The sequence below is a fragment of the Micropterus salmoides genome, unplaced genomic scaffold (assembly GCF_014851395.1).
Source record: "Micropterus salmoides isolate LMB-PRFRI ecotype aquatic unplaced genomic scaffold, ASM1485139v1 Ms_hic_scaffold_4, whole genome shotgun sequence".
Taxonomy (NCBI): Eukaryota; Metazoa; Chordata; class Actinopteri; order Centrarchiformes; family Centrarchidae; genus Micropterus; species Micropterus salmoides.
In genome coordinates, this window is record NW_024043372.1 from 21,121,690 (window position 1) to 21,132,703 (window position 11,014).

At 38.6% G+C, this 11,014-nt stretch overlaps 1 long non-coding RNA gene and 1 pseudogene across 1 annotated transcript; both read right to left on the reverse strand.

Annotated features, from left to right (window-relative positions):
* Positions 1–1,679: 1,679 nt before the first annotated feature.
* LOC119885875 lies at positions 1,680–8,538 on the reverse strand (annotated as a pseudogene).
* Positions 8,539–9,573: 1,035 nt separating this feature from the next.
* LOC119886693 lies at positions 9,574–10,364 on the reverse strand. The gene is made up of 2 exons (XR_005441534.1): positions 9,833–10,364; positions 9,574–9,749 (listed from the first exon to the last, which is right to left on the reverse strand). It is a non-coding gene; the product is annotated as an uncharacterized LOC119886693 (long non-coding RNA).
* Between the last annotated feature and the right edge of the window lie 650 nt (positions 10,365–11,014).

An 11,014-nucleotide genomic window follows, 5' to 3' on the forward strand; every position in this document is an offset into this window, starting at 1 on the left:
GGGTTTGAAGCAGGAGGGAACTTCACACAGCTCCAATGATCTGTTGAAGATCTGTCTGAAGATGGGGGCCAGCTTCCCTTCCAGATCTTCTGCCTTTGGAAGAGGTGGCTCACATCCTCTACACAGATCTTGAGTGCAGGTGAGGGGTCAGAGAGGGGGTGTGGCAGTGTGTCAGAGGTGGAAGGTGACTGTTTAAAGATGGTGTTGGAGTGGGGCAGAGGTGTGACTCTGGGCTTTTCAAACCTACAATAAAAGCCATTCAGCTCGTCTGCCAGTCGTTGAGTACCAGCAGTGTTGGGGGATGGTCTCCTGTAGTTGGTGAGTGTCCGCAGGCCTCTCCACACTGACGCAAGGTCATTGGCTGCAAAGCTGTTATTTAGCTTTTCAGCGTAGCACCTCTTTGCTGCTTTGACCTCCTTAGTCAGAGTGTTCCTGACCTGGTTATACAGGACTCTGTTCCCACTTCTGCGGAAGGTTTTGGTTGACACACACATGTCCTCACAAAAACTGATGTAGTGTCACAGTGTCAGTTAGTTCGTCCAGATCAGTGGCTGCAGTCTCAAAAACATTCCAATCAGTGCAGTCAAAGCAGGCTTGTAAATCCAGCTTTGACTCGTTGGTCCATCTTTTTACACTCTTTACAACAGGTTTGGCAAGGCTGCATGGGGAACAGAGCGATAGGCATCCTTTAATGTACTGCAGCAGTGGTCCAGTGTGTTAGTGTCCCTGGTGGGACACTTAATATGCGGTCTGTACTTTGGAAGTTCGTGGCTGAGGTTTGCTCTGTTGAAGTCTCCAAGAACAATGAGCAGGGAGTCTGGATGTTTTTTCTCCACGTAAGTTATCTGGTCGGCCAGGTGTAGTAATGCCTCACTAACACAGGCCTGCTGGAATGTAAACAGCGACCAGATCAAACAAGGAAAACTCCCGCAGTGAATAAAAAGGTTTACAGTTTATAAATAATATCTCTAAGTGAGGGCTGCATGATTTTTCCAACACTGTGACATCTGTGCACCAACCTTCGTTAATATAGAAACAGAGTCCACCTCCCCTTGTGAGCTCCCTTTCGCAATCCGCGAGGATGAGATAAAATCCCTGTAGGTGAAGTGCGCTGTCCGGGATGTGCTGGGAGAACCAGGATTTGGTGAAACAAAGGGCGTCAACAGCAGTTCGTCCATTTTGTTGGCTAGAGAGCAGACATTCGCCAGGTGAATTGAAGGGAGCACAGTGCGAAAACCCGAGCTGCTGCTCCTCCAACTAATAACTCCGGGAAAGTTCCGGGTTCATTAAGGAGTGGTGGAATAGTATGAACAGTTGAAAGTCAAATATTTAAGAGCTTCTTCTCTGGTAAATGTTACCAGAGAGGGTCAGCAGAAAACAGTGTTATTAAACAAAAACACAAAAACCACTAAGGAGCGTAATCCAGAGGCTGCCGTCTGTGGCACCGTCTTTTAATCTAAAATAAAACTCTGGCAGGAAAAAAATAAATCATCTTCGGGATTATGCAAAGTGCAAGGTGTACAAGAGGGAAACAGTGCTGAAGTTTTCATTATAAATAACCACAGCTTTTCTTGTTCATAAAAATTATGTAAACGCATTTTACTGTGAAGAATAAGAACATCTAACCATGAGAGAGAATGTAAGCTATATATAAAAAACATATTAAATAATAGTGTGTGTCATGTCATACCTGTTGAGGAACCTGCTGTTAAAAAGAAACTTATGATGATAAAAAATTAAGATACAGTTTTTGTTTTCTTTAAAATATATCTGATCTGACAAATTTACATTGCAAAATTGTATGTCAAATAAATAAAAACTAAATTGATTCATTCTGTATCATTGGTCTACTATTGTTGCATTACACTTTCCTATTAGTAATTAATGTTTACATTAATTGAATGACTTAAAATCAATTAATTGATCCATCAATTAATTATTGTTAATTAACTGCTTTTATACATACATAAGTCCAGTTCCACCCCCCCACTTGAAATTAGTGCCACCCACAAATTAGACGGGTAATTGATAGTTCTTAGAAGCAATGATTGTATTCATATATTTTAATAATACCTGATATGAAATCATGCAGATGTGTCTTACCAGGTATTAATATGTCCCCTGATAAAAGAGAAAATTTAAAAAAGAAATGTTGGACACTATTGATTTTGCATTTTGTTTGTTTTGTTCACATTTGTGTTGCTCACCCATATAACTTCTTCCCATATGAACTCTTCTATGAACGTCTTGCCTTAACCTGGCTTGACTACGTGCTACAGGAGGTTGCCATGCCTGTGGTGTTACACCTTCTTTGGGTTTATGAAGCACATCGGTGTTCTCCCCCAGAGGCTTGGTGACCACCATAGATGTTAGGGGGGTCACAAAACTGTACTTCAGTGACAGCTCCAAGGCCTCTTTCTTCACGTTCTCTTTCTCAGGTCCAGATAACTGCAGCCTGTGTCACAATTGTGTACAAGTGTTTTAAACATGACAGCTGACATGACAGTAATGTATGAACGTTATTTAACACAATTTTTTGATACTATTTTTGTTGTATCCTCAGTAGCTGCCCCTAAAATTAATGTATACACACACACACACACACACACACACACACACACACACACACATCACTCCTCTTATCAACTGTTCTCTTTTGTCAATAAATTAGCACTGAAATGATTAGTTGGTAAATAGTTTTAGCATTAGAGTTAACATCTGCTTATAGTAGCTAGCTATGGCTGATAAAAAAGGAGGATTGTCAACTAGAAAATATTGGTTTCTGTCCTTTTAGTTAGTTCTTATCACACTGATGTATGTTCAAGTTTTCATTTTTCTGATAAGTTTGGTTTTAATTAGTTATTTAAGGCTATAAAAAAGGGGTTTCACATCATGATTGACAGCTGAGCCCTACTTGCAATTGATGACAGGGTGTAAGGGCAGGATGTGATATTTTTTACTACTCTTTTTGACTACTAGACAAGTATGAGCCAATCAAAAATATTTTGGGGGGACCTTCAAATGCTTCAAATTCAGAATATTTTAGCTTCATTTCTGAGCAGTGGAGGGAAGTGGAGACCATGGATGTTTTTTCCCACCACTTTATTTGCATCTTCAATAAACAAACAGGCAAATTTTGCTATGATGAAGAGAGACCATGGATTTATAAAGAGAACTGGATAGAGCGTTGGAGGCGGGGACCCATTCATTTTTATGAAAGCTGCTTAGAGGCACATGAAGCCAAAAAGTTCCCATACCCAGATCTTCCGCATAGTTTCCACATTGTGCTGCCCCACAGAAGCAAGCGCACTAGTTTATCGGCTAACTTCTGGTATAGCTGTAATTTGTATGAGGGTAAGAATATTTAATAGTGGTGCTCTTCTAGACTTTCCAAATGTTTGGATCAAACCAAATGATGATTATAAAGCACAAAAGGTCAAGTCAGTTTTATTTATTTTTTAAAATCAAATTACACTGTGACAGTTATGTTCCTTAAAACAAGATAAGGAGAGAAAAATGCCCTTCAATGATTGAGTGATTAGCTGCACCCCTTCCTCCAGTGGCTATTTGGAGGGCCGTGCCCGTTATAAATGAAATGGGTGAAACATCGCAAAGGCTGCCACTGCTTTTGGGTTTTGGACTGTTAATCATAAAATAAGTAATTTAAAGACGTTCACCGTGGGCTCTGGGAAATTGTGACGGACCAATATGTTCATATTTCACTTAACTTAATTAATTGATAAAATAGAAATACGAGGGAAGCAGCCCTAATTAACTGATAACAAACAAGAACAAAGAGAAAAAATGGTCAGCATCACACTCACTCTTTCTCTAGAAGCTGTTTGACTGTGAGGTAGGCCCAAACCCTCTGGATGTGGCTGTCAGACGCTGTTCCAGTGGACTCAGAAAACACCACCCTTGTATTCCTCTGTTATAGTTGAATGAATTGTTATACGAGTGTGAAGAGGGACTTTCACAAACCTTTCGGAACGTAACAGCTAATGTGCAGTGTGGATGATCCTTACCGAAATGGCCACAACTTGTGGACTGAAAGTTTCGATGTCGTTGTCAGTGATCTGACCGGCCACCACAATCTCAGAGCCATTATAATACTGGCTGAAGTTAGTCTGGGTTAGATTGGTCGCACCAGCATAGATCATTGTCACATCTGTCAACAGAGGAGTGGCCACCTCTTCATAGAAACCCTGTTGACATACAGTATGGACACTGTATGAATGTTTAATGTCTCCACAGCCACCCATGATAATTGTATCTATGGAAATGTAGAAAATATATAATTTGTGGGAAGTGCAAGTGATTTAAAATACCTTCAGCTGTAAATCAGTATCAGAGTCTTCGTAAATCCTTTGGGCTGCACCATTGTTCTGCAGCGACATCTTCTCAAGGAACTCAAAATTGATGTCAAAACCAAAACCAAGACAGTAGAGTGGGAATTTGTAAGCAATAACCCCTCTTACATTTGACTGTATTGTTTCAAGATTTGTCACCCCTGCAAAGACACAAGACGGGTGTTTTAAAAAGGCAAGTTAGTGTTATTTGAATTTATAAATTTTAATGTCCATGATCTTTAAAGTCACACAAAGATGGGTTTTAGATTGCTGACAGGAGAGGGTATTCATAAAAGACTGCAGCCAACCCAGCAACAATCAGAGCATTTGTGCACACGATTGTGTGCATGTGTATGGAGGCCTGATCCTGACATATTCATATTCAAATGTAGGCATTGATTAAATTATACAATGTATACATGTAATGTATCTTTTTATTAACTTCTATACTCACCTATATTTATGACCTTATTTATTTATTTATTGTCTTTATAATCTGCCACTTTCAGCAAGCAGCAGCTACCCTTTATGGTAAATGCAGTTTTAACAGAGCAGAGCAAGCTGAGACTTTTTCTGTCATTTTCTCTCTTTACAAAGACATGTGTTACCTGAAGAGAGGCTATCAAGTCTTAATTGTATGCGAAACGAGGATGCAAATCCAGAAAAAGGAGCAGAGACAGTGTGGCTGATAATGCGCAATAAAACTATTTACATTTCAACAAATGCAACTGTTTGATTATGTTCTCTTCTTTTGGTTTGCAATATGCAAGTATTAAACCTACAAGTTACAGTGCTGGTAAACAGAGCGGAACAGTTGAAAATAAAACAATGACCTCCTGTGGCAGCTATTAATTCATTACAGTGTTTTTCTCAATTGTGATGTGCTAACAAAATAACATAATTTCAATAAATACAAATGATTTTATCCCACCTTTATAATACCAGCCATACTTCAGGGATTTATTATGCATTTCTACAACTTCATTGCATGATTTTAAGAAACAGGGCCCTGTTTCAGAAAGCAGACTTAACAGACTCTGAGCTTATCCCTGATCTCTGAGTTGATTGAGGTTGAGGTGGGAAACTCTGAATTTCTGTTTCCAGCTGACGAGAATTAGTTCACCCAACTCTGAGTATGTTGAGCCTGATGGAAGGGCGTGCGTGGGGATGAAAAAAAGCCATCATCAATAGAGCTCTGATACTACGATTCACCATGGCATTGTGTAAATAAAGGCAGAGCCTCCATTTTAATCGGGTGGAGCTAGAAATATGAATGTGTGCCAACGCAGACCATGATAGGCTCTAAAACGCAGGAGTGGAGGAAGGATCAATACATTAGTACTTTTTATACAGCGTTGCTCATTCATCATTTACCAGACTGGAATTCCTTAACAAATGATCAAGTGCTTGAATTCTCCTACAGCCCATTACATTCATTTTAAATAGGAAGACTCTATTTAATAAGCTGTAACCAAAATTAATTTATTCCATTGTTTTTGGGTTATCTTCTCTGTTGTTCTCCTTCTTCTACCTCTTCTTTTTGTCCTCTGACAAAGATCCAAGTGATGACCAAAGCCTCCTATTCTTATGTGCTTTAGGCCGTAAAAAAACATCAAATCATTTTAACTGGTTAAGCGCAATAAAGTTAACTTTAAATTGACCAGCGCACATAAAATATGGCTTAATAACAATCACATTTAACAAAAACTTATAATAATAATAACTTTCAAGATTGTTTTTTTTGCAAGTCTCCATTTCTAGCTTAAGCCTATGGCATTTTCCTCTCCTCATAGCTAAACAAATTACATATATTATTCTTATAAGTTCTTACTCACCACTGGTTAAGTCACTGCATCTCTTGACACAACACCCCGGTTGAATTTTCAGCTTGAAAGTAGGTTTAGTTGAAACAAAGCAGCTGATTGAGAGCATTTCCGTAAAAGCTCGATAACAAGTGCAGTTAGATTTAGCTGTGGCTAGCTGACCACGTGGTTCTCACAAATAACGGCTCACTTCCCCACAGTCTGTGTATGTCGCTAACTGCAAAACACTGTAGGTCAGAGGGTCCACCAATAGGCGAGAAGTTGACCCTTTAAAACACAGCCCCCCCTCACTTGCATAATGAGGCAGAAATGCATAAGAAAATAGAAAAAGGGGAGAGAAATAAATACCAACGGGCAATACATAGAGTAGAAAATGTAAAGGAAGAATAAAACAGACAAAAATATTCACACAGACATAAATAAATAAATTTTAAAGAATAAGTAATCAATAAATAAATAAGGTAATTAATAGAAAAGATGAATATAAAATTAAGCTAATTAAAAGAGATTTGAGACATTTGTCTCATTGTATAATTTAATTAATCCCTACATTTATTTATTTACTGTATTTTTTGTACATTTAATAGGATGTTTATTTATTTATTGAGCATTTATTTATTACTGTATGTATTTATGAATATGTCAGGATCAGTCCTCCATACCATGTGTGTTTTATTGTAACCTGTGGTTGGGTCTCCATAAGTGAGAAGTATAAGAAGAGACGCTGAATTTTCTCTGGGATGTGCATTCAGCATACGTGTGCCATCCAACACCGCTCCGTTAATGTCTGTGGCTGAAAGGAAATTAAAAAATTCCACATCACCGTTCTGCTGTCCAATGATAACATCTAAATAAAATCTTTATTAAAAACCTCACCTCCTCTAGCTTGAATATCCTGTGCAAATTTTTTAGCACTGTCCAGGTTTTTTTTGTTGGCCTGAACAAGTTCTCGTTTCCAGTGAAAAATGCTGCTATCAAAAGTGAAGAGACCGAAGAAGTCATCTTCTGCCAGGTCATTCAAGATATGGATTAAAGCTATTCGGGTCTGGGATAAAAACATTCACACATTAGAACTTTTATTCAAGTAAGAGACCATGTAATAATGTGTTTCTTAAGTTGTTTACTTAATAAAGTTGTCTGTAAAGTAAATCATTAAATGACACAAACAAAGACTCTTCAGATATTGTACCTGTTGTATTTTTCTGCCACGCATGGAGCCACTTTGATCAATAACAAAAACAATATTTTTTGGTATGCGTTGAAGACTAGATGGCGCAAAGTGATGAACAAAGTACTCAGCTGATATCTTAAGATAAGAAGAAAATTTGATTGGTTTGATTGTTTAAAAGACAAGGAAAGATAAAAGACCATTTAGCTCTTGCTCTTCCAAGAAATGAACTCTTACCGTACCTTAATGTCTCCAAGAGAGGTGTCCCTGTTGACATCATAAACAATAACCAGATCTCCATTCATACCCTGATCGCCACAGCTGTCACATGTCTTCTGTTGAAATGCACCCACGCCTGGAAACAGGATTAACTAAGTTTTAAAATCTCTTGGATTGAATGGATTGAATGGATTTCATTGGTCAAAAAATTAGCCCTTTCACTTTGATTACATTTGATTAGGTAGTGCAAAGGATGAACAAAATGTATCTTTGATATGCACAGTGTAAATAAGCCTGAATATAATGTGTCCAGTGCCATTATTGCACCATGATGTATAGTATAGTAATAATAGACAGTTAGACATGGGTCAGATAAGATAACAATTGAGTTGAATACAGAGTATTGCTTTATTGCATGCAGTACCTGTTTGTCTGCATGTGTTTTGGTGATGGCATTAGCGAGGGCTTTGGTGCTTAGTCCTCCTTTAACCTTGATGAAATTAATGCCGGTTTTCAAAAGTTTGAAGTCCTGACCATGAAAGATGTTCTTACCCCAACATTGTTTTCCTGGATGAGGAGATGATATGTGTATATATATATATATATATATATATATATATATATATATATATATATATATCATATATATTTACATATTCTCTTAGGAATTTGGACATGGAATTCTATTTCCTTTGACTCGTCTATACGATTGGCCACACGCCTTGTGATGACAGTGGTGGCATAATGACTGGTCACTGTGGAGTTGATGTGAAAGCTGTAGATGTACCAGTCGTCCTGAGCAAATACAGGAGGCACTTTTCACAATAACAAAAACAAATTGCTTTCACTGGCTGATGACTGGCTGACCAAAGATCAGATGATGGTGAAAAACAAAGTGTTGGTGGATCTCATTGGTCTAAATGCAGAAACACCCCGTTTTTATTATTTTTCGTACAGTGACTTCACATGGCAATGACATTGCATCCTGCACGCTCACTCCCACTATTCCTTAACTTGAATATTTACAAAGTCTTAACCAGAAGTGGGTAGTAACAAGTTACATTTACTCTTTGGATATGTTCGTGCTACCTTTATTTATCTATTAATTTTTTCATTTATGGTTCATGGTATGGCTTTCAAATGGTACTAGCAGCTAATCTTTACAGATGAAAATTTAGCGCAAAGTGCATCAGGCTCCGGTTGTGAAATCAGTACATCAGAGGGCCGTGCTGACACTGAGCTGACAGAGAGCTGTGTCTGTTGTGTTAACGCTAATATGTTTAATAATAAATAAACACACACAGTATACCATATCTCAAAATTATTCCTGCTTTTTGCCATAATGTAAACATTCATGCTAACAGTGTATGATAATATTTTGTTATCACACTGGAGAGCTAAACAATGGGAATATTTTCCTGGTGTATATGTGGCATGTTATCTAATCAGGAAATGATGACTTGTCTTTTCCTCGCAAATAAATACAAGTGTATTTTTGCTTCTTTCCCTTTATCTGTGGAAGACAGTGACTGAAATATTTCTAATCACATCCACATCAAACACAATACTTTTTATTTCTATTTCTATCTTTTGTACTCTACTTTTACTTACAGTTTTGGGATACTCTATCCACCTCTGGCCTTAACCCTTTGATTTAATGATTGAAATTACAGGAACCAACTTTTGTCCCCAAAAGGGAATCAAGTCCCCCCATTGCAACTGTGTAAACAGATTTATGGCCCCACATTATAAGTGATATACATTCAAACATATGTCACACAAACACTGTCACTTTAGCGGACATTGCATTGTTGACTTACAATAATTCCCTGGAATTTTACTGCAATCTTACCTAAACCTTTACCAATCCTAAGTCTTAATATTTAATGGATCAGGTTAATGACTTTGTACACACACACACACACACACACACACACGGTGCATTGATATGAACGATATGAAACAACTAGGAAGGTGTCAGGGCTGGTAACAGAACCCAAGAGCAGACTGGAGCTGGGGGATGAACAAGAGAGCTTTATTGATGAAATGACAGAGGGAAAACTGACGGGGGAGAGGGGCAAGGTCCAGGCTCCGTAGGAGAAGGCAAGCAGGGCAGGCGAGGCGAGGCGGAGGACACTCCTGAGGGTTGCGCTGACTGGCGGGGAAGACCTGAGATCCAGGGCAGGTTTCCTGAAGATGAGAAACAGATAGTGTAAGCAGGCAAACAGAGACACAGTGTTACTAGACTGATCTGAGGCTGGGGTGAAGCGTACCATAGTTACACAACAATCCAGCAAGGACAGGTGAGTTGGCCAGGGTTAAATAGGGAGTGGTGATGAGGCAATACCCAACAGGTGCGCCACAGCCGTGAGGAACTGAAGACCACACCCACCAGTTCTGGGAAACAAGGAAGGAGAGACAGACAAACACCAGGTACACGGCAAACACTCAAAGTGCAAAAAACAAATCAAAAATCATTCACCCATACACACACTGTCACTGGAGGGGATCAGGGGCCGGGGGCCGTGACAGAAGGTAGAGCTAAATCATGTCCTTCAACTTGTGCTTTGTGACAGAGATCTGTTGTGACTGACAGAAAGATGGTGAAATACACAAAATCATGCACAAACCTCATATATTTGTTAATTTGTCAGTGCTAAGATACCAATATATTCAATTCAAGCACTAAATGGTTTAGGGCCAAAATACATTTCCGATCTTCTGCTTCATTACAAATCATCCAGACCTCTCAGGTCAGCTTTCTGTCCCCAGAGTCAAAACTAAACAAGGAGAAGCAGCGTTCAGTTATTATGCTCTGTATATTTGAAACAAACTGCAGGTCTGCTGAAACAGTCAGTTCTTTTAAATTAAGACTTTTCTTTTTACCACTGCTTTTAATTAAATATTTAAGATTTTTCTTTTTACTGATAACTTACATTGCACTGTAACTTTTACTGTCCTGTTTTCTTTTTCTTTGTTTTTTAGCTTTTTATTATTTTCCATTTAAGTCTTTTAACCCTGATTGTAAGACTGTAACTTTTATTATATTTTATGTTGCTTTTAAACTTTTACATATTTCCCTGTTGCTTCTATGTTTTATGTAAAGCACTTTGAATTACCTTGTTGTTAAATTGTGCTATACAAATAAACTTGCCTTGCCTAGTGTGGTAACCAAAGCCAGCAGAAGCCCAAAGAGGGCGATTTGCACCAATGCCCTCTCCATGACTTCTCTCACCAGACTGCACCCCAGGCAGCTGGGGAAAGCACATCATTCTTCTGTTTTCAGAAAATGAAATGAGGCATCAATGAAAAGAACAGTCCCTACAGTTATGGTGGAGGTTCACTGATGTTTTGTGGTTGATTTGCTGCTTCAGACGCTGGACGTCTTGACTGTGTGCATGGCATTATGAAATCTGAAGACTACCAAAGGATTCTGGGGCGCAGTGCAGTGTCAG